The sequence below is a fragment of the Lathamus discolor genome, chromosome Z, assembly GCF_037157495.1.
Source record: "Lathamus discolor isolate bLatDis1 chromosome Z, bLatDis1.hap1, whole genome shotgun sequence".
NCBI lineage: Eukaryota > Metazoa > Chordata > Aves > Psittaciformes > Psittacidae > Lathamus > Lathamus discolor.
Window position 1 is genome coordinate 95025677 of NC_088909.1, and position 26516 is coordinate 95052192.

The 26516-nt window shown below is 41.0% G+C and overlaps 1 non-coding gene across 1 annotated transcript; it reads left to right on the forward strand.

The window, feature by feature from the left end:
- Positions 1 to 21638: 21638 nt before the first annotated feature.
- LOC136006119 (U1 spliceosomal RNA) lies at positions 21639 to 21802 on the forward strand. The gene has a single exon (XR_010608981.1). It is a non-coding gene; the product is annotated as a U1 spliceosomal RNA (small nuclear RNA).
- The last annotated feature ends 4714 nt before the right edge of the window (positions 21803 to 26516 follow it).

The window sequence follows — 26516 nt, forward strand, 5'->3', positions numbered from 1 at the left end:
TATTGTACAAAACTACTTTTTTATGATTATTACTTTGTACTACTTACAAACAGCCGTGGATAATTTCAGCTGTAATCCTCTACTCAGTTTTGGCCACCGTCTATCTGACAAGGTGAAGAGAATGTAAAAAAGATCAGCAACAATTAAGAGGCTTGAAATACATGGCACAAAAAGAGTGATTCATATTTTTCTAGTTCAGAAAAGACTGAGGCGAAGCAAAACAAGAGTTCAAACACAAAGGAAAATGAAATGGAGTTCAATTGGCCCCCGTGCCAGCCAAAGATCAGGCAAGGAGCAAACACTTAATTTCAAATAATAATGATCTGGGTATCACATTACAAAAAATATCCATTTGGAATTAAAGCACTAGGATTGGTCAACTAAGAATATAGTAGGATCTTACACTGACTGCTTTCAAGACTTTGTAAGACAAACCACTGGAGACGGTCTAGGTACACTTAATCTTATCTGGAGCCAAATCATGTTTCAGTCTTGAGTGAACAGAGATAATCTCAAGAATATATATCTTAGATCACTATATTTCCAATCCAGCCAGGAACATTTCTGTCCTCTCTTCTTAATTCAAACATAAGAAAGGCTTGGAAATTCTAGAAGATGGTGACCACATTTAACAATCAAATCTAGTAGAATTGGGAAGCCTAAAAAGGGACAAAAATTAATTCATATATTTTAGTAAGAGAATAGGAATTTTAGATTCATTAATCTGTAACTGACTTCTCAGGAAAAAATACAGGAAAAAAACACGTAGCAAAATATTTACACTATGTCTAAGTACTTACAAAATGGCAGTAACAGCTAAGCAATTCATGCCAACCAATATTTTTATAGTGGGAAAACAGAGCTTGTGACATTAATCAAGAGTCTGGCACCATATGACCGGGTATACTTATAAGTAAATCTATGGGAGAACAGAATAAATGAAACTAATGCAAGCTTTTGTTAAACCTAGCCAAAAAGTGCTCTCAAAGATGAGCTACGAATAATTTATTGTGAAAGTTTATGTTCTGTTGTTAGCTTTCTTGGACCTTGATAAATTTTTCCATCAAGGTCATATCTCTAATATCCTTATTAAATCTTTATTAAATCTCTATTTATTCTTTAATATCTTTATTAAACCATCAGGTGATAAGACGTATGGAAAGACTGCAAATGCTTTGCAGACTACAATTTTTAAGAATTTTTAAAGATCCTAACAAACTGTAGAAATATGCAGGTAAAGAAAAACGATTTTATTTGGTTAAGTCAGATGCCAGATACAGCATTTCAGCAGAAGCAGCCATCACCAACAGAAGACTGAAACTGAATGAAGAGACAGTTCTGAAAAAAAAGTAAAAAAAAAAAACCCTAAAATATTTACATAGATCAAAGCTAAATGTGAATCAGTGTCATCGAGCTCTTGAAAAAAGAATCATTCTGAAGCATATAAATAGGAGTGTTGTATACATAATGGGTAAAGTAACCCTTCCAACGGTGACAAGGCATGAGTTTAGTGTCCAGCCCTAAGCTGAATATTTAAAACAAGATACAGAGAAAATTGTGATGGGGTCAAGAAAACAAGACATATAAGAAAATACTAGAATAATTGTTTTCAGTGACAAGAGATAAGATAATTGAAAGAAGACATTGCAAAAATGCAGATGTGTTGGTCTCTAAGTTTACTAAGGACAGGATTCAAAGACAATGTCAGGTATTGCACAAACATTCTAATAATAAGAATAGAATGCAATCCCAATAAAAAGCCTGGAATTTCCATCACTGGAAGGCTTTGGAAACGTCTTCCAAAAGCCTCAATGAGCTGGCATAGGAATGTTTAAGAACACCAGATCATTCTAGGCTTTTTCAAATTTATTCATATATATCTAAATAAAGGTTGGATTTCAAGAGATTTTACTTTTTATTCACACATACTTGCCTGCATTTCTTATACTCCTGTCAATCTTTGAAAAATAGAGATGTCAGTTCCAATATATTTGTGGTAGGAATCATTACTAAAAATCAAACCAAAGGTCAGCACGTACCTGTAGGAAACTATGGTTCTACTCCAGATGAACTGAAGAACTGTTGACGAACCATTTCCTTAAAAAAAGATAACAAAGGGGGTTGTTGAGTCATCTGCCAGACAATTACATCATTTTTTTAATTACAGACTTTAAATGAGAATATAATGGTAGATTGAATATAGCATAATATAATTACTGTCAAGGCCATAAAGAACAAAAAAAAAATGGTTCTTATATTTTGGATTACATGAAATTTAGGTTTTAAGTAATGCACTTGCTGTAGACATATTCAATACTAAGTCATACCTCCTCTGAGCTGGAACTGACTACACTGGCTCTCAAGAAGCACAGGCAGCTACTATGTTTTCCTGAACACATGCAGTTTCTGACAACTTATCTTTGCCACTATTACTCCGTACTTTGTTGGGATACAAAAGGTACAATCAGGAAGCTGTTTATATTGTTTTTTCATCTACAGCAGTCCCATAAACAGCCATAGGACAGTGGTGAGAGTTGATATACATGGATGTATCTAAATTTGGAAGTACCTAATTCCCTATAAGATGCTAAAAAGATTGTTTTTTTCTCAAAAATCTTTAATTATTTTTGCCTTAGGTTTATGATAGCAAAGTTGAGGCTTTATGCAAAATCCAAACTTTTCAATGTCTACCAGCACATTTCCATGTGTGGCCAGCATTCACCTACAAGTATGTGTGCTTAAGGCCTTGATCAAATGTAAATGGAAGCATGCTGGCTGCTTTCTGAGATATGCAGCAATATACATTATGGCAGATATCTGCCTTGCTACCTCAAAAACTTATGAGCAAGCAAGGAATATCGTACCATAAATAAAGTGCCCTCCCACTTAAACAGCCTAGATAAAGATACCTAAATGCAAGCTAAAAATTGTAGAAAGGATAGAATTGGAAGGAATGTCAAACTGATCATTAACCCACCTTCTTACAAAAAGGAAAGTAAAAGCATATTGAGATCTATCTCTAACATATTTGCTCACCTGAAGGCTCACAAGCAACAAGAACAGAACAAATTTTACACATGATAGTCCAGCTAATACACCACTCCTGACAAAAAAAAAACCTCACCTTTTTTATATTTGCCATTCTTCTACATGTGGGGAAACTTCAGCAGATAATGTGAACATTTGTCTTTCCCTCCAGAACACTATTGCAATACAGAATAAATGGAGTAGAGGAAAGCACCTGAACTTGATATCATCACCTCACTTGTTTCTTGGCAGCAAATGGAAGTTTCTTACTATTCCATCTGCATGGACAGGGGGAATAAGGAAAAAAAAATAAAAAGAAGAAGAAATAAAAATCCACTATAAAACCCTTAACAGTCAGATCATGTTTATAGTGCGGACTTTTTCAATGTCGCATAAGGATGGCCAGATGGAGTCTGCAGGAGTTACTTTAAGGACAACTGACCAGAGCAGAAAAGACAAGTATTAACATTCTTTGTCAACTATTTTATGTAATGCCCTAGGCCTGAAATATCCCAGCATTGCAAGTTATCCTGTCACAAGAACATAAAAAGATAAAGTTGTATACCTTCTGTACTCAATGTATTCTTTCATATACTTATCAAATTCTGCAATGTTCCTTATAGCTGCTGCCCTCTCAAACAAGGTGCAGCAGAATCTGAAGCTTGTAATCCTGATATAACATTCCTGGAATTTCAGATGGGGATGGGAACAGCTAAGCTCTCAGTGTCTCGTCAGTTCATCTTATCTGGGTCCACCTTTGACAGGCTCTGTGCTGCACCCAGACAAAGTGGCAGTGATTTTTACATCCACAAGACACCATGATAATGCTAAGCCCTTTCAGTTCTTCCTGGTGCAAATGGTTCTGCTGCCTGTACAAGGCTGTGCCAAAAATCTAGGTAAAACAGTTAGGGAGACAGTGTGGAGGGTCTGGGAAGAGATGTCTCTCTTCCTCAGCTGAAAAAAAATCCACATGGCTTTCAGTTCTTCTCATACTTCACAGATCACACACCACCCACTGCACCCACAGCTTAAGAAATATCTGTATTATAAGAGATAATACTGACAGCACCTAGTTCTGCCATCACAATGTTGTTAGTAACTGTATACACTGTTAGTCACAGTTCCTGCTAGTCAGATAACAAAAAAAATCCTGTCAAAGCTGATGACTGCAAGCATCTTCTGGATAAAAATCCCACCAGACATTAGCATCCATCTTCTTTCTGAAAGGAATGCAGATCTTCTTCTTGCTCTGTCCCACAAGCTTCTTGATAAATTTCCAGTGCCAAAGTATCCCCAAGTAATTGTAGCATTTCTATTTAATTGCATAGAAGATACACTGGAGCCCTCCACTCTATATGTGTCATCTGTCAATGTGGCAATTTTTAAATGCAATATGAAACCCCAAAATAATTTCTGACATCTGATTTCCAAACATTTTTTTTCTTAAAAATATGCTTCACTCTTAGAAGGTTCAGAGTATTTACATCCTTTTCTCTATTTCAAACTAAGATCAAAACATTATTGTTCTTCTTTACTTCAAACTGAAAAATCCTGCAACTAAATAAACAGCAAACCAATTACAAGGTGTAGAGTACAAATTCTACCCAGACAGACAAGGCAAAAGACTAAACAGTTCATTTCCAGCACTGCTATTTCATCTGCTGACTTAACTGTTTTTAGCTATTTCATCATAAGAAGAAAAGCATTACCTCATAAGAAAAGCATTATCTTATAATAAAAGCATTATGCCTGCTGCATAAATTACAGAGGAGTAGCCAAGCATTTCCATTGCACTTTTATCCTCATATAGACAGCAACTTGTCAGAATGAAAATTTCATAAGAGCCTTTTTAAGTAGGAGTATTTCCTTCATTACAGCCCTAAACAGACACATTTATGTCAGTATAAACAAACTTTTGCAGTTAATGTTCTCCTATAAGGACTTGTCACAAGTCGACTATCCTTAAAGGAAAACAGTGAAAAGATGTCACTCAGAGTTGTCTGCAGATAAACCTAGCCCAGCAGCATTTCTGTCATCTCTCCATCCGAGAGAGATGAGAGCAGATTTGAGGAATCAGAGGCACTCTTCAGGACACACCCTGCAGTTCAGAAAATGGCTACAGCCACCCAACAGAGTATCTCAGTCACAAAAAGGAATTTCTACCTGTTAACAGTTCTGCTGAAAGAAACCTTTAAACCTCGTAGCTCTGTACCATGATACGCAATCCCAATGCTGGGTGAAGAAGGGCCTGTGGCTTAAGAGAACTGGAATTAAATCCTCACAGAACTTTGTCCTAGGTCTAACGTAGGGTCGTATTTTCTACTTCACTGCATGTAATCTTGCAACAAGATTTACAGCTGATGGGGACCCAGTCACTGTAAGTGATGGGATTTCACGCAGGCTTGCTGTAAACAGTGAATGACACAAGAGGGGCATGGATCTCTTGTCAGTCTTCACCAGCAAAGCATGGGTGTTCCTTGGACTGCCAATTCTACTCCACCACTACTCCACTACATCTAATTCCTGAGATTCTTTCCTGAGCAAGGAAAGAGAAACCCCAAAGGGCAAGGCACTGTGCAACTCCTGCCCCAGCTGTACAAGAGTCTGAACTCCCCATGTCCTCAGCATCCGACAGCCCTGCAGCAAGGGGAGCTCCACTTGTGGACATGCAGGATTTTTTTCTACAAGCTTGAGCTGAATGTTGCTCATGAGCAGAAAAGCACATGCAGCTCCTGAGCCTAAGGCTATGGTGCATCTGTCAGAGCAGAGCTAAAATAAAGTCCAATATTTTGGCTTCACTATACTGTACAAGATTATTCGGCACTGTATTTTCTGAGTTCATGAGGACAGGCCTTCAATGTTGCTTTGTTATTATGGACTTAAGAGGTCGGTTTAAGGTCTTCTGAGTTTTTAATTTTGGAACATTGTTTTGCTACCCATCCACACCCTTCTGGATAAAATGAAAGCAGCACCACAAATATTCAGTGAGAATCACAGTTCTATCTCTGCATGCCATAGGGAGATGAGAATCTCCTTTCAACTTGAGTATTCATCATGGAGATGCCTGTAAGCTCAAGATACATTTTTCAGCCATTTAAGATTTGCAAATTATAAAACTTTTATCTGAATCTGCCATACAATTATGACTCTATTAAAATTGCTTCAGACACTACCTTTTTGAACTATAGATGTAGGAATTTTCATATAGCATCTGCCTTTATTTGAAACATCTGAGATCCTGAAGTGCTGCCTTCTTTGACAGACTGTATAATTACTATTTACACGTACACAATAAACTAATGATTTGATTTGTTGTTTTAAAAACAGCAGTGTTGGTGTTGTAGTGCAAATAAATGCCTTGATTTTAAGGTTGCCAGAAAATGACCTCACACCTCATTCAGGTGAAAAAAAATGGCATTTCAGGAGAAAAACACTAAGGACAGAAATATCCCACTGAAATTATTTTTGTTAAGAATACAGGAGCTGCTGGAAGTGGGGACATTTATGAGCCTAGGTTGTTACTCAACTTATTTAAACTTTTGGCTTCTTATTGCACACCAATTTCCATCACTTCTGGAAGCCTGTATGGCAAAGTTAAGATTTCTTGCTCACAGTGTGACAGAACTTACAGTCTGATTTCAGGCACTTTTGGGACAGATCTGGTTACTGGTTTCAAAGAAAAATCTTGAACACATAATATTGAGTAAATAGAACACTTACAGAACCTATAGATCTTTATCTGTAAAATTTGCTGAATGTTTCTTTATTCCACATTAGTTTGGCTTGCACAGCATCATATCTTTTAACTATCTACATACACGTAAAAAAATAAATGAAAATATAATTTCTGCTATATAGTACAGTTGTGCAGTATTTTGAGCAACTCCACAGGAAGTTTGAACATGAAATATACTAAAACCACATGAGCCTATTATGCCAGATTTCAAAGACAGATTTCTGAGGCTGTTGTCTTTTATGGCACAAACCTGCAACCCCATTGCAAAACATTTCCAGAGGAAACGTCAATGCCACTTGGGATGAGAAATGACTTTTCTCAAAATGCTTCTCATAGAGACAATAACACATTAATTCTTACATCTAAGAATTTGTTTCTGCCCAAATGTACCTTTTTAACACTGCTGCTCTGCCTACAGGAATGAGACTACTGTTGAAATTAATTAGCATGTTAGTTAGCTGAATCTCCATCTTACTGAAACAGTAGTGCTTTACAAGGTCCTAGGGCACTTTCTGATATTGCAAAAAGCACTGGCATTTGGCAGGTAGTACTTTCCTCTGGTTACCTGCTCTCTGTACTCTAGAGACTGAAGAGATGATATTTTTACTCAGTTTTCACTCCTTAATCCAAGTTTTTTTCTTTTTTTCTTTATTATTGGTTATGATAATTTTTAGTATATTAAGCTAGATAGATTAAAAAAAAAACAACTCACAACATTTTCTTGCCAAGTAAACTGAGGATTTGGCACCAGCTACCCTAACCAACAAATTTTGTGTTGATCTGTTAAATAATCTCTTGTCCTACTTCTCCATATGTGCGCCTAGAAATACCTAGCTGAGATTATCCTTTTCAAAGTAATCTTCAGTGACCCAAAATAATGACAGAGAAACATTGTCTTTCTGATTTCTGAGGCTTTCATTCTTCCTTGTCCCCAAATCTTAGTGAGTTCATATATAACTGCTTTCCAGCTTCCTATACATTCAAAATAATCATGCCATCTCCCTAAACCAGGAAACAAAAAAGGCTTCACACTGTAGATGTAGCACAAAATTTTGAGACTGCACTGTCATTTAAATTCTCCGTGCTATTCTTAGCCTTGAAGTGATATTCTGAACAGCTCTACAGCCTCTAAATGAAATGCTTCATTATTTCTTTGATGGTTGCCAACTGTCTACTACTGTCTTTACTACTCCTGAGGTAATTACATGAGAGTGGGGGAAAGGACAAAAGAGACAGCTAGAAACAAATGCAGTAATAGGCAGTATACAAACTAAAAACTGTCCCAAATATTATCCATCTAATAAATATATGCTAAATGTATTTTTTTCCTTAGTTCTATTAAGTTGCAATTCCTGTGCAAACTGCAAGTGCAACACATCTGCCAATCTTTATATTTTTCTATCATGGTCTATAGGAGTCATTATACTGAGTTCATAACCATGAGTTCTTATACCCAGTTCATAAACATGGCAGCTCAGTGCTTCACTACACAATGTTATAGACTATCTTGAGTTGGAAAGGATCCGCAAGGACTATCCCGTCCAACTCCCTGCCTCTTGCAGGACCACTAAAACTAAGAGCCTCATCCAGACACATCTTGAACTCAGCGTTGTTGCCATGAACACTTTTCTGGGGAGCTTGCTCAGTGACTGGCCACCCTCTCAGTGAAGAACCTCTACCTAATGTCCAACCTGAACTTCCCCTGATGCAGCTTCACACCCTTTCCTCATGTCATATCACTGGTCACCAGAAAGAGGAGATGAGCACCTCACCCTCTGTGGCCTGCCTTGAGGAAGGCGTAGAATGCCATGAGGTCACCTTCTCTTCTCCAAGCTGAACAAACCAAGTGACCTCAGTGGCTCCTCCTCAATCTTTCCCCTAAGATGTTTTACCATCTTTCTTGCCCTCCTTTAGACACACTCTAGCAGCTTTGCATCCTGAACAGTTTAGTCCAGGGATGCTCCACCAAAACTGTAACTGGAATTAACTGAGGGATGCAGTGCAGCCTTACAGGGTAGAGAGACTGGGAGACCTCATTTTATCAGCTAAAATCACTGTAATAGCCAACCTGAAAGGACTGAGGTAATGTATGTGCTTTTTCCTGGTTCACCAAACAGCATTTCATCACTAGAGTACAACCCTCCTCTGAGCAGACCATGAACATCCTCAATGACAAGAACTAAGCATCCCCTACACCAAGATAAGGGAAGTCTCTCCCCTAACGGCAGTGGACTGTAAACCAGATATTCAGTTTCTAACTAAAAATTAAACACATGTTAGCGACAGTGTTATAAGTGAGAGGTAAGGAAATATTCCATATTCCTCACAGTGGGAACTGGGATGCTGCAAAAATTCAGCTTCCCATCAGCACCCCATCATGACGGGCACACAGCTCTGTATTTCTCACTGCAGCTGCTGCCAGCCTGAAAAAAATATTCTCAATTTTGCAAAGTGACAGTTCTCAAACAATTGCTGTGTTTGACTGTGAAAATAAGCCACCTGGTTTTGCAGGTAAAGTAAAAATCAAACGGTTAAAGCTATTTTCTGGTAATCATAAAATATTTAGTAACATTAATTTCATTTTCTCTTTCTGAAATTAATCTCTGGAATGAATCTCTTCCCTTGTCACTCCCAGTCCTGAATATGTTTTCAGCATCAAGAGACATTTAGTAACCTGGGTTAGAGTTGTCAAAACCTACAAGATCATACAATTTTGGAAATAAAACCAGAAAAATTGCTCATGTTCATATAATGAACTGGGAAAGAAAACACTAGATATAGGAGTACTTTTTGATATGTTTCCTGTTCAAACATCAAATTGAGATAAATTTTAAATAATATATTTACTGAATATTATTTTTCACAGTTTTTTTCATAACCATTAATATCTTCTAAAAGGTTTACCCTATTTACCTCAACGTGCTTTCCTTTATTCTTAGGAAAGATATATGCAAACAGAAATAACACTTGTTTCTATTTAGCTTTCAGAAGTCAGCAATAATGTAACTGGAAAACTGACAGTAAAGATTCACATATCATGGCAAAAAAATTAAGTGTTCTTATGACAAATGCTAGTCACAGCATGTGCACAAGTACTTGACTGATCCATAGTGTGAGATCCTACATAAAACAGTAATGGTTCAGCAGCAATTGTTTGCATTTAATGGTAATTGACAAATGACATATCATGGAATGATAGAATGGCTTGGGATGGAATGAACCTTAAGATCATCCACTTCCAATCCCCTGCCACAGGCAGAGACACCTTCCACTAGACCAATTTGCTCCAAGCCCCATCCAACCTGGCTTTGAACACTGCCAGGGATTCGGCAGCCACAGCTTCTCTGGGCAACCTGTGCCAGGGCCCCACTACCCTCACAGGGAAGGACTTCTTCCTTATATCTAACCTAAATCTCCCCTTTGTAATTTTAAAGCCATTTCCCCTTGTCCTATCCCTACATGCCCTTGTAAAAAGTCCCTCTCCAGCTCTCGTGTAGGCCTCTTTAGGTACTAGGAGCTGCTCTAAGGTCTCTCTGGAGCCTTCTCTCCTCCAGGATGAACAAGCCCAACTCTCTTGGTCTGTCTTCATAGCAGAGGTGCTCCAGCCCTCTGACCATCTTCATGGCCTCCTCTGGACTTGCTCCAACAGGTCTATGTGATTAAAAATAAGTTGCAACTGCATGCAGCGTCCCAGCTATCCAATGGCATGTAAAGCAGCCAGCACCAGTAAATGGAGAGACAAGACAATTTGTCCCCTTGAATGGGATCTTCATAGATCTGACTGAATTCCTTCTGCAGGTATCACACTGCATGATTAAATGTAGCTAGAACTAATACAGATTTTTGTCTGTATGAAAAGTTAGACTAATCTCAAACCATGCCTTGTCATGGGTATTTCAATCATACGGAGAGTTTGCAACAGACCTAGAGACTGTATAAAGGACATCATAGCCAACAAAAGCCTTACATCTATAATCTTCAAAGACTCATAAAACTGGAGCAAATGATTCATAGTTCCTATTGCTGCATCCTAATCATGTACAACTCACAGTTCTACATGGTTTGGGTGCAAAGTGAAACTTCACAGTTATGAACAAGTTGTGCTTAAAGAATTTGAATTTTTTAAAGCTCCAAACTTATATCTCAAAGGTTGCAGTTTTGCAGTGCAAACCCACACTCCCTCACAAACATAATGGAAGAATTTGCATTAGACCCCCAGAGCAAAACTGATCTGTTTAGGACTGCTACAGTGTGATATGCACTGTGCAGCTTGTGGTTTCTGCTCTGTTCAGTAAAAAGTAGGAGGCAGAAATACAAAGCATAGATCCAAATTGGCGCTGAATGTTCCAGAGCTCACTGCTCGCCAGGCTGTGCTACCTGGGAAGTCAGAGTACCTGAGACTTCTCTGGGAACTCACTGACCAATTTTCTTTTATTAGAGAGGGGAAAACCAAAACCAAAACCAAAACCAAACCAAACAAACAAAACACACACACACACACACAAAAGCCCACCAAAAAAAAACCCACCCACAACAAAAAAAAAACCAACTAAAAAAAACCCAAGGAAAAAACACCAAATAAAAACAGAAAAAAAACACAAACAAAACCACACACACACACAAACAACCCAAATAAAAAAAATCCCAACCACTCCAGATAGGCTAAAAATAGTTTTGTTAAAAAATGAAACTAAAAAAAAAAAAAAAACTTACCCGATTTTGATTTTCTTTTCTCCCTTTTAGCAAAGATAAAATATATTTGGCCACCTGAAATTAAGAAGCTACCTGCATGAAGTCAGATACTTAAGAGCCTGAATTCCTTCTCTCTTTGCATCTCTCTTTCATATCGTCTTGGTTGGAACAAAGTCAAGAGACTAATAATATTTTCAGCCACTTAGGATGTCTATTGGAAAATACCTACCATGACTGATAGAACAACCTGCAATATGGGAATCCTATCCTGAACATCTCAGTGAAAAATTAAAAGCATCTTTTTAAACCAACAAATTAATTTTTACTTTAGAGTCCTACTTAAGAGTCATCTTATTTTCACAGACCAGGAGATGATCATAAACTACGCATTAACATAATAAGAAATAACAATTTTGTTTAACTATCTGTTCCTTTGGCTGATGACCATCTGTCTTCCTCTGGATTGCTAACTGAATGGAGTAACATCAGCCTTGGCCAAACATAAATTAATATATATCATTATTCAAAATAACACTGTTACAATATCCAAGGAAAACTGCCAGCTACTGATTTTCTGAAGTTATTAATATTTACAGTCAAAGACAAACTGAACCCTTCCTGCATACAAATCCAGGGAGTATTTATTCCATTAGTGTCAGAACCACTTTTCTCTGAAATTACCTGAGTAACATCAAAGTAAATTTGGGCCTATAATAGCATTCACATGTCACTTCATTTCAATTTCTAAATATTGGTTTTTGACTTTGATTTGAAAATAAAACAAAAGACATGATGTCATTGACTAAAATTGTTTTGAGATTTGGTGTGGCAGCTTGCATATAAGCTACAACTTGCTTATAAGTTACAACTCTCACTGTCAGAAATACTCAATTTCCTTTAAAATACATCCTGTGAAATTTATTTAGGTCAAGATTATCTGAAGGTATGACTAAACAGGCATACTAGTGTTGTATAGCTGTCATTCTAAGAACAGCTTCTTTTTGAATTTGACTGCAAGCACATTTCACTTCCTTCATAAGGTATAACTCTCAGTAAATTAAGTATTCTTCTCATCTAAACATTGCCAGTGCCAATGGTTTCTTAATCATTTTGTGTACTGAAATTCTTAAGCAAGTTTTCTCTTCTAAATTAAATACTAATCCTAGATGTAGAACCAGAAAGTAGATTTTAATACAGTATCGTAGTCTTTTCATCTTAATAAAGAGCTCTTCTAACTTAAAATCTTTTTTTTTTCCCTTAAAATAAATGAGCAAAGGTATGTCATGGCATGTTCTCACCTCAGAGTTAACAACGAACTTACAAGCAGACATGCTCGCTTTCCATATTGCTGATGTGTTTAACACTCTCGTTCCTAGGAAAGTCTCAAAATTACTATTTTCACTGCACAAAACTTTAAGTGTCTGGCAAAATTAATCTACTCAAACTTCTTATACCATTCAGTCACGGAGACCAATCAACCTCCTACCTTACTAAGTCAGTCTAGTTATACTCTTCTAATACAACCTCACAGACATAGTATGTCTCCACTTACCTTTGCTCATCCAACCATTTATGTGCATGACCTTTCTATATTTCTTGACATATACATTTCCCTAAATTTTGATGCTCATGGAATCTCTGAAGTCACAGAAGGATAAAATAACATAATTCCATCTTGTAGCTCTTGGAGTCAGTGGATCTAAACATTCTTACAAATTATTTGTAGACAACACTGACTCTATTAGGATGGGGAATGAGGAGACTACGAGGAATCTGTGACAGAGTAAGCTGTGCAACAGACATACAGCTGTCTAGTAGCAAGGCTGGTAACAGCAAGCTAACCTGCTGAATCCCAAGTAATTCTGATACTTTCTCATGAAAAGTATAAATAACGTTACCTGGGGACCACTGGGTGCGGAAGTTTTGAGTGTGACCGAGTTTGCTTTCTTCATAGTAGCTACTGTGTTTTGGATTTGATCTGGAAACTGTTGACAACACAGGGCTTTTTCTGTTATTGCCAAGCAGTACTTACACAGAGTCAAGTACTCTTCATACCACCCCATCAGTGCATAGGCTGGAGGTCCACAAGAAGCTGGGAGGGGACACAGCTGGGACAGCTGACCCCAACTGACTCAAGGGATATTCATAGAATCACAGACTGGTTAAGTTTGGAAGGGACATTAATGACCATTCAGTTCCAACACTCCTGGCCATGGGCAAGGACACCTTTCACTAGACTAGGTTGCTCAAAGCTCCATCCAGCCTCACCGGAGCACTTCCAGGGACAGGCAGCCACAATTTCTCTGGGCAGCTTGTTCCAGTGTCTCACCACCTGCATAGTGAGTATTTTTTTCCTAGCATCTACATTAAATCTAGCCTCTGTCAGCTTAAGGCCATTCCTTCTTCTCCTGTCACTAAATGCCCTTGCAAAAAATCCCTCTCCAGATTTTCTGTAGGTCCCTTTTAGACACAAGAAGCTGTGCTAAGGTCTCCCCTGAACCTTCTCTTCTCCAGGCTGAGCAAGCCCAACTCTCTTGGGCTGTCACCATAGCAGAGGTGCTCCAAGCTCTCAGAGCATGTTCATGGCCTCCTCTGGGACTTGCTACAACAGGTCCACATGCCTATTGTGTTGGGGGCCTCAGAGTTGAACACAGTACGGCAGGTGGGGTCCCGTGAGAGCAGAGTAGAAGAAGAGAATCACCTCCCTCGATCACTCTTTCAATGCAGCCCAGCATATGGTTGCCTTTTTGATTTGCAAGCGCATACTGCCATAGCATACCATATGATGTCATGCTCAGCAATAAAACTAAGGGGGAAGTAGGCAAGTGGGTTGCTGCTCAGGAACTGGCTGGGCATCAGTTGGCTGGTGGTGAGCATCTGTTTTCATTTGCACCACTCTTGGTTTTTATTCCTCTCTTCGTGATTTTCCTTTTCATTACATTATTATTGTTGTTGTTGTTACTATTTTATTTCCTGTAATTTCATTTCAATTATTAAACAGTGTCTATCTTAACCCATCAGTTTTCTCACTTTTTGCCTCTTGATTCTCTTTGTCCATCCCACTGTGGGGGGAGTAAGAAAGTGGCTGTGTTGTCCTTAGTGGCTGGGGTTAAACCATGACACTGAGCTACCACACTAAATTTAGGAATGTATACATGCATGTTAATTATGTGAGAGATGCATTCATGCCATCAGGGAGATGGTATGAATGTCAATTCATGGTGGGTATTTAAATGGAAAAATACTGTGAATAATTATTAGTGTGTGGAAGTGTAGTATCTTTTTGTAGCAGCAAAGGTACTAATCTAACATTTATATTCAATCAAAAGAAACCTCTTTTATGAAAAGATGTAAAGAGTTTGCAAGCTGTGCATTCACGCTGATGTTTTCTCAGAATAACCTCTGAGAACCTGAAGATGGATGCCCACAGAGGGTGTTGAGCAGCAGCCGAAGAAAGAAAACAGCACCACAAGGATTCCTCAGAACCACATACACTTTATTAAAGCAAGGTAGACCTATGTGTACTCCAGGTACTGACACCAACCAACAGGTTATTTAAACTCCTATTCTGAGGGCAATTGGTTTGGAATAGAACACAGTGTTATTCAGGTCTTGGAGTACATTTAGAATAATTTGATTTGTCTAAAATAATCCCCATTTTATCTTGTCTTTGACAAAATGCTTTTCCAGAGCAGGAAAAGATATAACAGAAAATAGTCTGATTTCCTCTAACTTTCTAGCATCTGATATTTAAGTTACCTGCCTGGAGCAACAAGGCACTCTTCACAGCTCTCACATATTCATTGTGAACTTCAAGAAATGAAATATCTTATTTCCCCAGGCCCTGGTGTATTACAGTTCTACAGAAGATACAATTCATCATAATTTTTTGTGAGGGGCATGTGGCATATATGAATGACAAGTCATATCCAAGCAACTGTGCAACATGCCCTTTATCCAAAGAAAATAATCAGCCCTGAGAGAATGCAGCTGGTGTAGCTTCATTTAGAATATTTTTCAGTGGCTGAGACAATATAATCCCTTTTTTGTATCAAAAGTGTCATAGAACATAGGAGCAAAGCATGAATTCATAATAACTTCAAATTCTCCTTCCCAAAGAGCTTCAAACCACAGACCTTAAATTGTATCAAATGAGACACTTACACATCTTCTTTTCAAAATCAGCCACCTACCCTCATCCTACTCCTATCAGAGATAATTAAACTCTGAAAGATTACACAATTCATAGCCCAGTAACAGGAAACTAGACATCATTTTCAATACTGATATGCTGAGGATGCTGCTGTTCTTTCCTTTGTAAATGAGTGAACCTTAGTACACAAGTTTTATGGATTTCTGAATGGGAATATAAAGAAATTTGTCAAAACTAAGTGCAGTATAAGGACAATTAAAAAAAAAAAAACATAAGCTAATGAAGAAAATTCCTGTGAAATACATTCAACTTTTGACAGTGACTACAGACAGCTAGGGAACATATTTATAGTCATCCTGAAGTATGTAATTCAAAGAAAAAAATTTCAGACCAGGAAAGAAGCATATTTACAGATATTGACAGGAACTCAGTCAGCTGCAGCCACTCAGGCTGAAAGATGTCTTAGTGAGAGCCACTGTAGCCTTCTATATCCATGGAGTCCCCCTATGCAATGTACCAAGGGGTATATTAAGCATACATGTGACATAAACCAGAATTTCCTAACTGTACACTGGCTAAACTGTCAGGTTTGAAATGATTTTTCAGTCATTTCAATCCACTGTGTGGACTCCACTGCTGGAGTCAATGGACATTTATTTCTGAATAAAAATATTCAAGCTTGACTCTTATACCCATTCTCAAGTCAAGCGTATTTGAAGCAGGAAGGGTAAGATGGAGTGACAACAGCCATATTTGGATTGCTTGTACATGGAAAAAAAGATATCCCATTTCAACTTTACATGCCACAAAAAAAAAAAAAAAAAAAAAAAGCAAAGAGGGAAACAAAAGTACCACACAGCTGTAAATGTATTGTATTCCCCTGGAGTCAGCTCTGCTTGGCAACCTGAATTGCTTTTGAGGATCTTGGTGAAAACCTGCAGGGTGTGGAGAGGTTCTGCAGGGACTCTTGCCAAATTCGACTTCTCTTCCTGAACCCAGGCTGGTTTGACATACTCATTAGAAAACCAAACCCTTCCTAACACATTTGTTTATGTTGACAGCCCTGCTCAAATATAGATGTGTTTGAAGAAATCTGCTGTTACTTTCAGTGAAAGAAATGCACTTTTACTGCAGTCAGATCTCCTGTTCTAGTGTGTCATACTTTCTAGTTCAGAGCAGTAGTAAAACAACCAAAGCACCAAAAATGCAGGTTTTGCAACAACATACCCACATTGATAACCACAGGCTGCTAGCACTCCCATTGAAATGGTTCCTTTATATAGCACCCACTGCTTTCAACTTCGTACAAGCTCATCTGCAACATTTTGGCAGTGGAATCAAAGCCTCTTCTTTTCATTCAGAAAGCATGCCAGAAGCAATCCTAACTACCTTTGTGGAACAAGGAGCAGCATCTTCAAGCATCTTCCTGGGGAAGACGCTTTCTTTATCACAGCTTATTTCAAAACACAAGGTAGCTGCAGTACCTTACAGTACTTTGTTTTCTTGGATAGCTGGGGAATCATTTTTTATTAATAAATAATTCCCCAAACACTCAAGTATTTGCTACTGTGACTTTTGACATTTTCAAATGAAGACTTCAGGAATAATCTGACTTATTTCTTGAGTCTGTATCATCCTAAGTGGCTAATGCATGTCTACTGCGGATTTCAGAGAAGCATTGGCATAAAATAAGCCTACCCTTACAAAACAATACAATAATAACATACAATACTATAGCAATAACACACATGTGTATGTACATTAGGTGACTACATGCACTCAGATGCTGATAATAATGCCAACGAACTTACAGAAAAAGAAAAGCTTCTATAGGTACTTCAGTGATAAAAGAAAGATGAGGGAAAATGTGGGCTCTCTCTGGAAGGAAATTGGAGACCTGATTACCCAAAAGTATGGAAAAGGCTGAGGCACTCAACAGGCTTTTTGCCTCGGTCTTCACTGGCAAGTGCTCCAGCCACACTACCTTAGCTGTAGAAGACAACTCACCACAGTGTCCAGCAAGATCATGGAGCAGATCCTCCTAGAAAATATGCTTATGCACATAGAAAAGAAGGAGGCGGCTGGTGACAGCCAACATGGTTTCACTAATGCCAAATCAAGCCTGACCAATTTCATGGCCTCCTGTGATGGGGTTACAGCATTGGTGGGGAAGGGAAGAGCAACTGATGTCATCTGCTCAGACTTGTACAAAGCGTTTGGCACTATCTCACATGACAGTCTCTAAAATGGAGATGCATGGATATGATAGATGAATGGACTACTCAATGATAAGGAACTGGGATAAGTGCAGGATGATCACACATAAAGAGCTGAAGTCTATTGCTCAATATCTGAGTGGCAATCAGTGACTGGTGGCGTCCCTCAGGGGTTGGCACTGGGACTGGCACTGTTCAGCAATTTTGTTGGCGACACGAACAGTGGGACTGATGCACCCTCAGCAAGTTTGCTGATGACACTAAGCTCTGTGGTTCAGATGATATGCTGGAGGGAAGGGATGCCATCCAGAGGGACCTGGACAGTCTCAAGAGGAGGGCTAGTGCAAACCTCAGGAAGTTGAACAATGCCAAGTTCCGAAGGTCCTGCCCATAGGTCAGAGCAATCCCCAGCACAAACACAGGCTGGGCAGAGAATGGAATGAGAGTAGCCTTAAGGAGACTTGGGGGTGTTTGTTGACAAGATCAACATGACCCAGCAATGTGTGCTTGCAGCCCAGAAAGCCAGCCATATACTGAGCTGCATCAAAAGGAACTTGCACAGCAGGTTGAGCAAGGTGATTCTCCCCCTCTGCTCTTGTGACACTCTTCCCACAGCAATGCATTCAGCTCTGGGGCCACCAACACAAGAAGGATGTGGACCTGTTGGAGCAAGTCTAGAGGAGGCCACAGAGATGATCAGTGGGCTGGAGCACCCCTCCCATGAAGACAGCCCAGGAGAGTTTGGCTTGTTCAGCCTGGTGAAGGCTCAGGGGAGACCACACTAGAGCAGCTCCTAGCGCCTAAATGGACCTACAAAAGAGCTGAAGAGGGACTTCTTGCAAGCACATGTAGGAAGAGGACAATGGGGAATGGCTTTAAACTGAAAAATGGTAGATTTAGATTAGACATTGGGAGGAAATTCTTTACTGTGAGGGTGCTGAGGCGCTGGCACAGGTTGCCCAGAGAAGCTGTGGCAGCTGCATCCCTGGCAGTGTTCAAAGCCAGGTTGTATGGGGCTTTCAGCAACCTGGTCTAGTGGAAGGTGTCACTGCCTGTGGCAGGGGTGGTTGGAACTGGGTGATCTTTAAGGTCCCTTCCAACCCAAACCATTTTATGATTCTATAATGTATTTAATAAGGCTACATTTCATATTATGCAGATGATGCGACATATAATAATATATTTAAGTCTTTTCAGTAATTCTAGTTTTAAATAAAACTTAAAAAACAGGAGTGGGAAGGTTTTGCAGGGAAAGGATTATAAACCAAGTTATATAGATATTCACTTTGAGATTAATGCAAAAAGTAAAAAGAGAGCAAAAAAGGGATGAGAATGGGGATGGATTAGCATCCTGGTGAAAAGCAGGTTCAAGAGGAAGTGAGTACTGCTGGCAGCTTGATGAGTAAAATCTAGCAGAGAAAATTAAAACAAACAGAAGGTATCAGAACCCCAAACACCAGAGAAAACAGATCTTTTCCACATTGTACAAAATAAGGTATTTTAGTTATTATCCAAAAAAGAAATAAACATTTTACCTTAAACTAAATTAGGCTACTAGGAGATAAAGCAGTCATGAAGTCAATAATTCAGATGCTGAGGTAATATTTGATTGGTTCTGAAAGGGATTCTGGCTCCCTCCAATACAGGGAACAATCTCAATGACTTAGAAAACCCAATTCAGTCCCATGTTTCTTGATAAACAGATATTTTATGACAACTATGATGTCCACAGAGTTGTAAAGAATGTGTGCGCTGTTAAAATAACCCTGCTACCAAAGTGTTAAAAAAAAAAAAAACATAAAAAGAGGTAAACAAAACTCAGGTTTGCTGTGTAGAGGGACTTGAGCTGACTTGGTTGCCATGGCAGACATTGTAGGAAACACATGTCAAAGTTTAGACATGTACTGAATAAGACAAAGTAAAAGCAGGATCAATGTTAGATAGCAGGGAATCGACTCAGGCAGGCAGGCACCGTTCTCTGAGGGTGTGTGCTGGACCTGTGATCCCTCCCCAGTCTAGTGCACTTCAATGAAAAATATATGGAGCTGACTGTGCAAACACAATCAAAGATTAAGAGCCTGGGCACAGCGTCAGTAAACAGGCATGAATAACCCACATCTATAAAAACTACTCACACCAGCAACTTCCAACACTTTGTCACACAGGACCACAGGAGTAAACACCCACATTTTCATATAAAATTATAGATTTTCACAGTTCTGTCAAATTAGAAAAGAATACATTCAAATGGAAAAAGTCTGTTCCCAAAAATGCATCTTGTAAAACAGCACACTGTCCAAGGGGGATTCAGAGCACACTGCTATTGCTGATTCATTACATCTACTGCTCCTGCAAAATAAAAAGTTGCTTTAGCCACCTTTCAGCATCCAAGAGGCTATAGTGCAGGCCACTATGGACATATTTTGTTTGCTTTAAATTTGCTAATTCAAATACCAACTCACAATGTATGGGTACATTGCATATAACCCATCTGTATTAGTTCTACAAATCTGAATCAGTCCCAGAAAAAATTATTCCCAGATTATACTTGTGCTGTTTATTCTGTGAAGCATAGTGAACTCTAGCCATGTACTCTGCTTAATGATACCCTTTTTCAGGTCAGTATTTTATTTATTCATGTCTTCACACTTAAACTTTAAACAGGCTTCTGATAATTTGTACGTATTTTACAATTTTTTAAAAGTATTATAATTAGCACACATGCACAAAAAATCATCAAGAGATCAGCTCAGAATTCCTTGCTCTTTCTTTGCTTTTACACAGATAACTAAATAATAGAACATTATTTTGCTTATCTTCATACCAGAAGCATTTCTAGGATAGAAAGAATGGACCAGTGGTTTCAACACTTGACATCAACTTAAAGCAACCCAATGATTATCCAAAACAAATTATTAGGGTTCTGCAGGTAAAATAAAAGAGGAAGTAGAGAAATAGACAAATAGTTAAATACTAAACTAACAGACTATATCCCCCATGAAAGGGTTTACTGAAAGGCTTTAATGCACAGAGTGCACATAGCTAAAGTAAATAAAAAAGTTGAAGTGCATCACAGACACTTATTTTACTTATTAGACCATAGATAAGCAGCAAAAGAATGACTGATAACATCTCCAAGGTACTACTTAAAGGTGAGCCAGTAGAGCTAGGAATGGCCTTCTTTGGATTTTTGCTTTGCTCTCTGCCGTTTATACAACAGTATACAGTGCTGTGCTTGTGACCTGCTCTATTCCCTAAATAAAACAATAGCAAAGCTGGTCTTGAATTCAGTTTGTTCTTAGAAACAACCGCATTAGTTAGAGACTTGGTCAATAGGAAGGAAAGTATGTTGAGAGCAGGCAGCATGGCTGTGAGGTCAAGTGGGGACTCAGTAAGTTCACAAGCACCACCACAAAAGCAGTCTGAAGCACTCGGCATGCCAGCTGTACAAGGCAAGAGGTAGGACATGGACAGCTTATGACTGGGTAAGTCTGGAGGGTATGCCCTATCAGTCCTTTTAATTACCTTGGCTCAGATCCTTAGTCACAGATACCAGTGACAAAACAGTTGCTTAACTTTCATGGTCAACATGACCAAGAATGTCATGCCTCTGTGCCTCCACACCCACCAACTTTGGACCTCACAGACCATGCAACATTTTCAGATTCTCTGAAAACAGAGGCCAATTAAATGAACACAGACAAGCAAACAAAAAAAAAAAAAAAACAACAAAACAATATCCCCCCTCAAAAAACAAACAAACAAACAAAAAAAAAAACCCACTAAAAAATAAAAAGTTTTTACTAATTTTCCTATACTTACCTGGCAGAGGAGACACCATGATCAAGCAGGTGGTTTTCGCAGGGCGAGGCTCATCCCTTGCACTCTGGGTGTGCAGATCCCTGTGATTTCCCCAAACGCGGGAAACTCAGCTGCATAATTTGTGGTAGTGGGGGACTGCGTTCACACTCTTTTTTTTTTTTTGGGGGGGGGGGGGGGGCATTGCTGAGGTGAGTATGTCGAGAGAGGACGCCTTCAACACCGGAGTGGGGGGAGATCAGCGTCCAGGAGCCTCAACTCAGAGCGGCAAGAGCCTCCGAGGGAGCCTCAAGCCCTCGACAGGCCCTGCCCAGGAGCCGGCAGCTCCGCGGACACGAGCAGGGACTCACAGGGGGCGGAGCCAGGAGCAGCGGCACCAGCGCTGACTGGTGAAAACCTGCCCCAGGGAGCGCGGCGATCAGAGCGGGCAAACAGGGCGGGTGGAGGCGGTTTGTGCTGCAGTTCGAGCGGGATGGCGAGCACACGTCGTATGGCCAGGGCCAGCTCTGCTCTGGCTGCCCCGGCGGTGCCCAGCGCAGGCACCCAGACAGAGCCGATGAGAGGGGAGGCTGCAGTGCGGAGCTCGGAGTGTAGAGGGTGCCTGCACTGGTCCTGTGAGGGAAAGGAGCACAACGGGCAGGGCTGCGCTCGGTGCTCCCTGGTGGAGGCCCTCCTGCAGCAGGGGCTGAGCTGCGGGACGCTGTCAATAGGCTGCAAGATGTGAGGGGAGCTGAGAGGAAGCAGGGCTGCTTGCTCCAGGCCCAGACTGTGCAGGGGCCTCAAGCTTCCCCTCTAGCTCATGAAGGAAAGAAGGAGGCCATTAAGCTGGGAATTAGTGACAGAAAAAAAAACAACAAAAAAAGGAGGAAGAGGACAATTAAAAGCAAGGGGCTTCCTCCTAAATCTGTTGTCCCTGCGCAGAACCACTTTGCTGTCCTGCAGGGCACTTATGAGGAAATGCACTTGCACCAGAAGCAGCCGGCTGATGCACAGGTAAAGATCTCTACTGGTGCTGCCAGGAAAAAGTGGCGGGTCGTAGTAGTAGGGGAGTCTGCTTTGAAAGGGACAGAGGCACCCATCTGTCGGCCTGACCCACTCTCAAGGGAGGTGTGCTGCCTACCAGGGGCACGGATCAGGGATGTTGCAGAGAGGCTGCCTGCTCCAGTAAGTCCCATGGACTATTACCCACTTCTAGTGATCCACGTGAGTGCTAGGGATATAGACAGTAGTAGCCTGGGGACCATAAAGAAAGACTACAGAGCCCTGGGAGAGGTGGTTGGGGGCTCCAGTGCTCAGATAGTCTTTTCGTCAATTTGCCAGGACACGGGGGAGGACCTAAAAAATGCTAGGAGGATTGGCCAGGTTAATAAATGGTTAAAAGGGTGGTGTCATAGTCACGGGTTTGGATGTCTAGAACAAGGGATTGAAGTTTGTAGGCCAGGTTACAGGGGGCTGGTGAAGCTGGTCTGATGATAAAGAAGGGGAAGAGCAGTTTTGGTAGGAGGCTTGCCAGACTGGTCAAGGAAGCTTTAAACTAGATGTGTTGGAGGAGAGGGGCATCATTCCATCCCAACACACCCAGTCAGTTGCCAGCACCTATAATAAATGCTCTCATCAATGTAGAGATATTCCTGCTGCTCCAGCCAATGAGCCGGCTTCATTTGGAGCTCGGCTCAGATGCCTCTATACGAAAGCCCAAAGCATGGGGAAAAAAACAAGAGGAATTAGAGATGTGTGCATGTCTATGGGTGTATGATATAATAGGCATCACAGAACATGGTGGGATGGCTCCTGTGACTGGAGTGTTGGAATGGAAGGTTACAGGCTCTTGAGAAAAGACAGGCCTGGCAGGCAGGGAGGGGGATTTGCCCTTTATGTTAGGGATAGGCTGGAGAGTATGGAACTCTGGTGAAAGGTGAGCAGTTAACAGAGAGTTTGTGGGTCAGGGTTAAACGGAAAACAGGTATTAGAGACATTAATGTGGCAATCTGTTACAGGCCGCCTGATCAAGGAGAACCTGTGAATGAAGCACTCTACAGACAGATAGGAAAAGCCTCGCGCTCGCAGGCCCTTGTTCTCATGGGTGACTTCAGCCACCCTGACATCTGTTGGACGGACTGTACTGCCCAGCACAATCAATCCAGGAGGTTCCTCGATTGTGTGGAAGACAACTTCCTTCTGCAAGTAATAGAGGAGCCAACAAGGAGAGGTGCCATGCTTGACCTTGTGCTCACCAACAGGGAAGGGCTCGTTGGAAATGTGACGCTCCAGGGCAGCCTTGGATGCAGCGATTACAAGATGGTTGAGTTTGAGATCCTCAGGACAGCGAGAAGAGTGTGCAGCAAGCTCACTGCCCTGGACTGCAAGAGAGGAGACTTTGGCCTCTTCAGGAGCCTGCTTAGTAAGGTTCCATGGGATATAGCCCTGGAGGGCAGGGGGCCCAAGACTCTTGGTTGATATACAAGGATCACCTACTACAAGCTCAGGAGTGTTGCATCCCAACTAGAAGGAGGGCCAGCAGACCTCCATGGATGTATAAGGAGCTGCTGAGGAAAATTCAAATGAAAAAAGAGGCTTATAAAAAGTGGAAGCAAGGACAGAAAAATATAACAGCTTATAAAAAGAAGAAGCAAGGCGGCCTGGGAAGAATACAGGGATGTTGTCCTGGAAGCTAGGAGCCAGGTTAGGAAAGCTAATGCCCAGTAAGAATTAAACTTGCCTAGGGATGTTAAGGATAACAGGAAGGGATTCTACAGGTCCGTAGCAAATAAGAAACAGACTAGGGACAAAATAGGCCCCCTGAGGAAGCTCTCAGGAGAACTGGCTATACAGGATTTGGAGAAGGCTGAGGTTCTGAATGACTTCTTTGCCTTGGTCTTCACTAGCAGTGGCTCTGACCGCACCACCCAAGTCTTAGAAGTAGACTCAGGGACAGTGAGAATGAAGACCTTGGACCCACTGTAGGAGAGGATCTGGTTCGAGACCATCTTCAAAATCTGAATGTGCACAAGTCCGTGGGACCTGATGAAATCCATCCGCAGGTCCTGAAGGAGCTGGCGAATGAAGTTGCTAAGCCACTGGCCATCGTATTTGAAAAATCATGGCACTCAGGTGAAGGAATCAAGGGGCAGACTGGCACGGGTGATACAGTTGTGGGGGTCTATTACAGACCTCCTGATCAGGACGAAGGAGTTGATGAGGCTTTCTACAGGCAACTGGAAGTAGCCTCGCGACTACATGCCTTAGTCGTCGTGGGGGACTTTAACTACCCCGATATTTGCTGGAAGACTCACACAGCCAGTCATTCACAGTCTAGGAGGTTCCTCGAGTGTATTGATGATAATTTCTTAATGCAAATGGTGGACATACCAACTAGGGGAGCAGCGCTGCTAGATTTAGTACTCGCCAACAAGGAAGGTTTGGTCGAAGTGGTGACGGTCAATGGCAGCCTTGGCTGCAGTGACCATGAGATGGTGGAGTTTAGGATCCTGTGTGGGAGGAATAGAATACCTAGCAAAGCCACAGTTCTGGATTTCCGAAGGGCCAACTTTGGCCTCTTCAGTCAACTGCTAAGGGAAGTCTCATGGGAAAGTGTACTAGGCGGTAAAGGGGCTCAAGATAGTTGGTTAGCATTCAAGGACCGCTTCTTCCAAGCTCAGGATCGGAGCGTCCCACTGAGTAGGAAATCAAGTAAGGGATCTAGGAGACCGGCGTGGTTAAACAAGGAGCTGCTGGGCAAACTCAAGTGGAAAAGGAGAATCTATGGATTATGGAAGGAGGGGCTGGCCGCTTGGGAGGAATATAGGACAGTTGTTAGAGGATGTAGGGAGGCAATTAGGACAGCTAAGGCCTCCTTGGAACTCAATCTTGCTAGTCGGGTTAAAGACAATAGAAAGGGCTTCTTCAAATACATAGCAAATAAAACTAACACAAGAGGCAATATAGGCCCACTGCTGAACGAAGTGGGTGCCCTAGAGACAGAGGATATAAAGAAGGCAGAGGTGCTGAATGCCTTCTTTGCCTCTGTCTTTACTCCTGTAGACTCTCCCCGAGGGCCCCGGATTTCTATAGCCCCAGAAGGAGTCAGGACAAAGGAGGAGTTTGCTTTGGTAGATGAGGCTTGGGTTAGGGATCAGCTATGCAATCTGGACATCTGTAAATCGATGGGTCCGGATGGAATGCACCCACGGGTGCTGAGGGAGCTGGCAGAGGTCATTGCTAGGCCACTTTCCATCATCTTTGGTAAGTCGTGGGAAACAAGCGAGGTGCCTGAGGATTGGCGGATGGCAAAGGTCACACCAATCTATAAGAAGGGCAAGAAGGAGGACCCGGGTAATTATAGACCGGACAACCTTACCTCCATCCCTGGAAAGGTGATGGAACAACTTATTCTTGACTCCATCACTAGGCATATCAAGGACGAGGGGGTCATTAAGAACAGCCAACATGGTTTTATGAGGGGGAAGTCATGTATGACCAACCTTATAGCCTTCTATGAGGAAGTGACTAGGTGGAGGGATGATGGTAGAGCGGTAGATGTAGTTTTTCTTGATTTCAGTAAGGCATTTGATACTGTCTCCCACAGCATCCTCACAGATAAGCTAAAGAAGTGTGGGCTTGACAATCAAGTAGTGAGGTGGATCGAGAACTGGTTGAAAGGAAGAAGGCAGAGAGTTGTGGTCAATAGCGCAGAATCTAGCTGGAGGTCTGTGACTAGTGGAGTTCCTCAGGGGTCGGTGCTGGGACCGGTGCTGTTTAATATTTTCATCAATGACCTGGATGAGGGAACTGAGTGCACCATCAGCAAGTTTGCTGATGACACAAAACTGGGAGGAGTGGCTGACACACCAGAGGACTGTGCTGCCATTCAGCG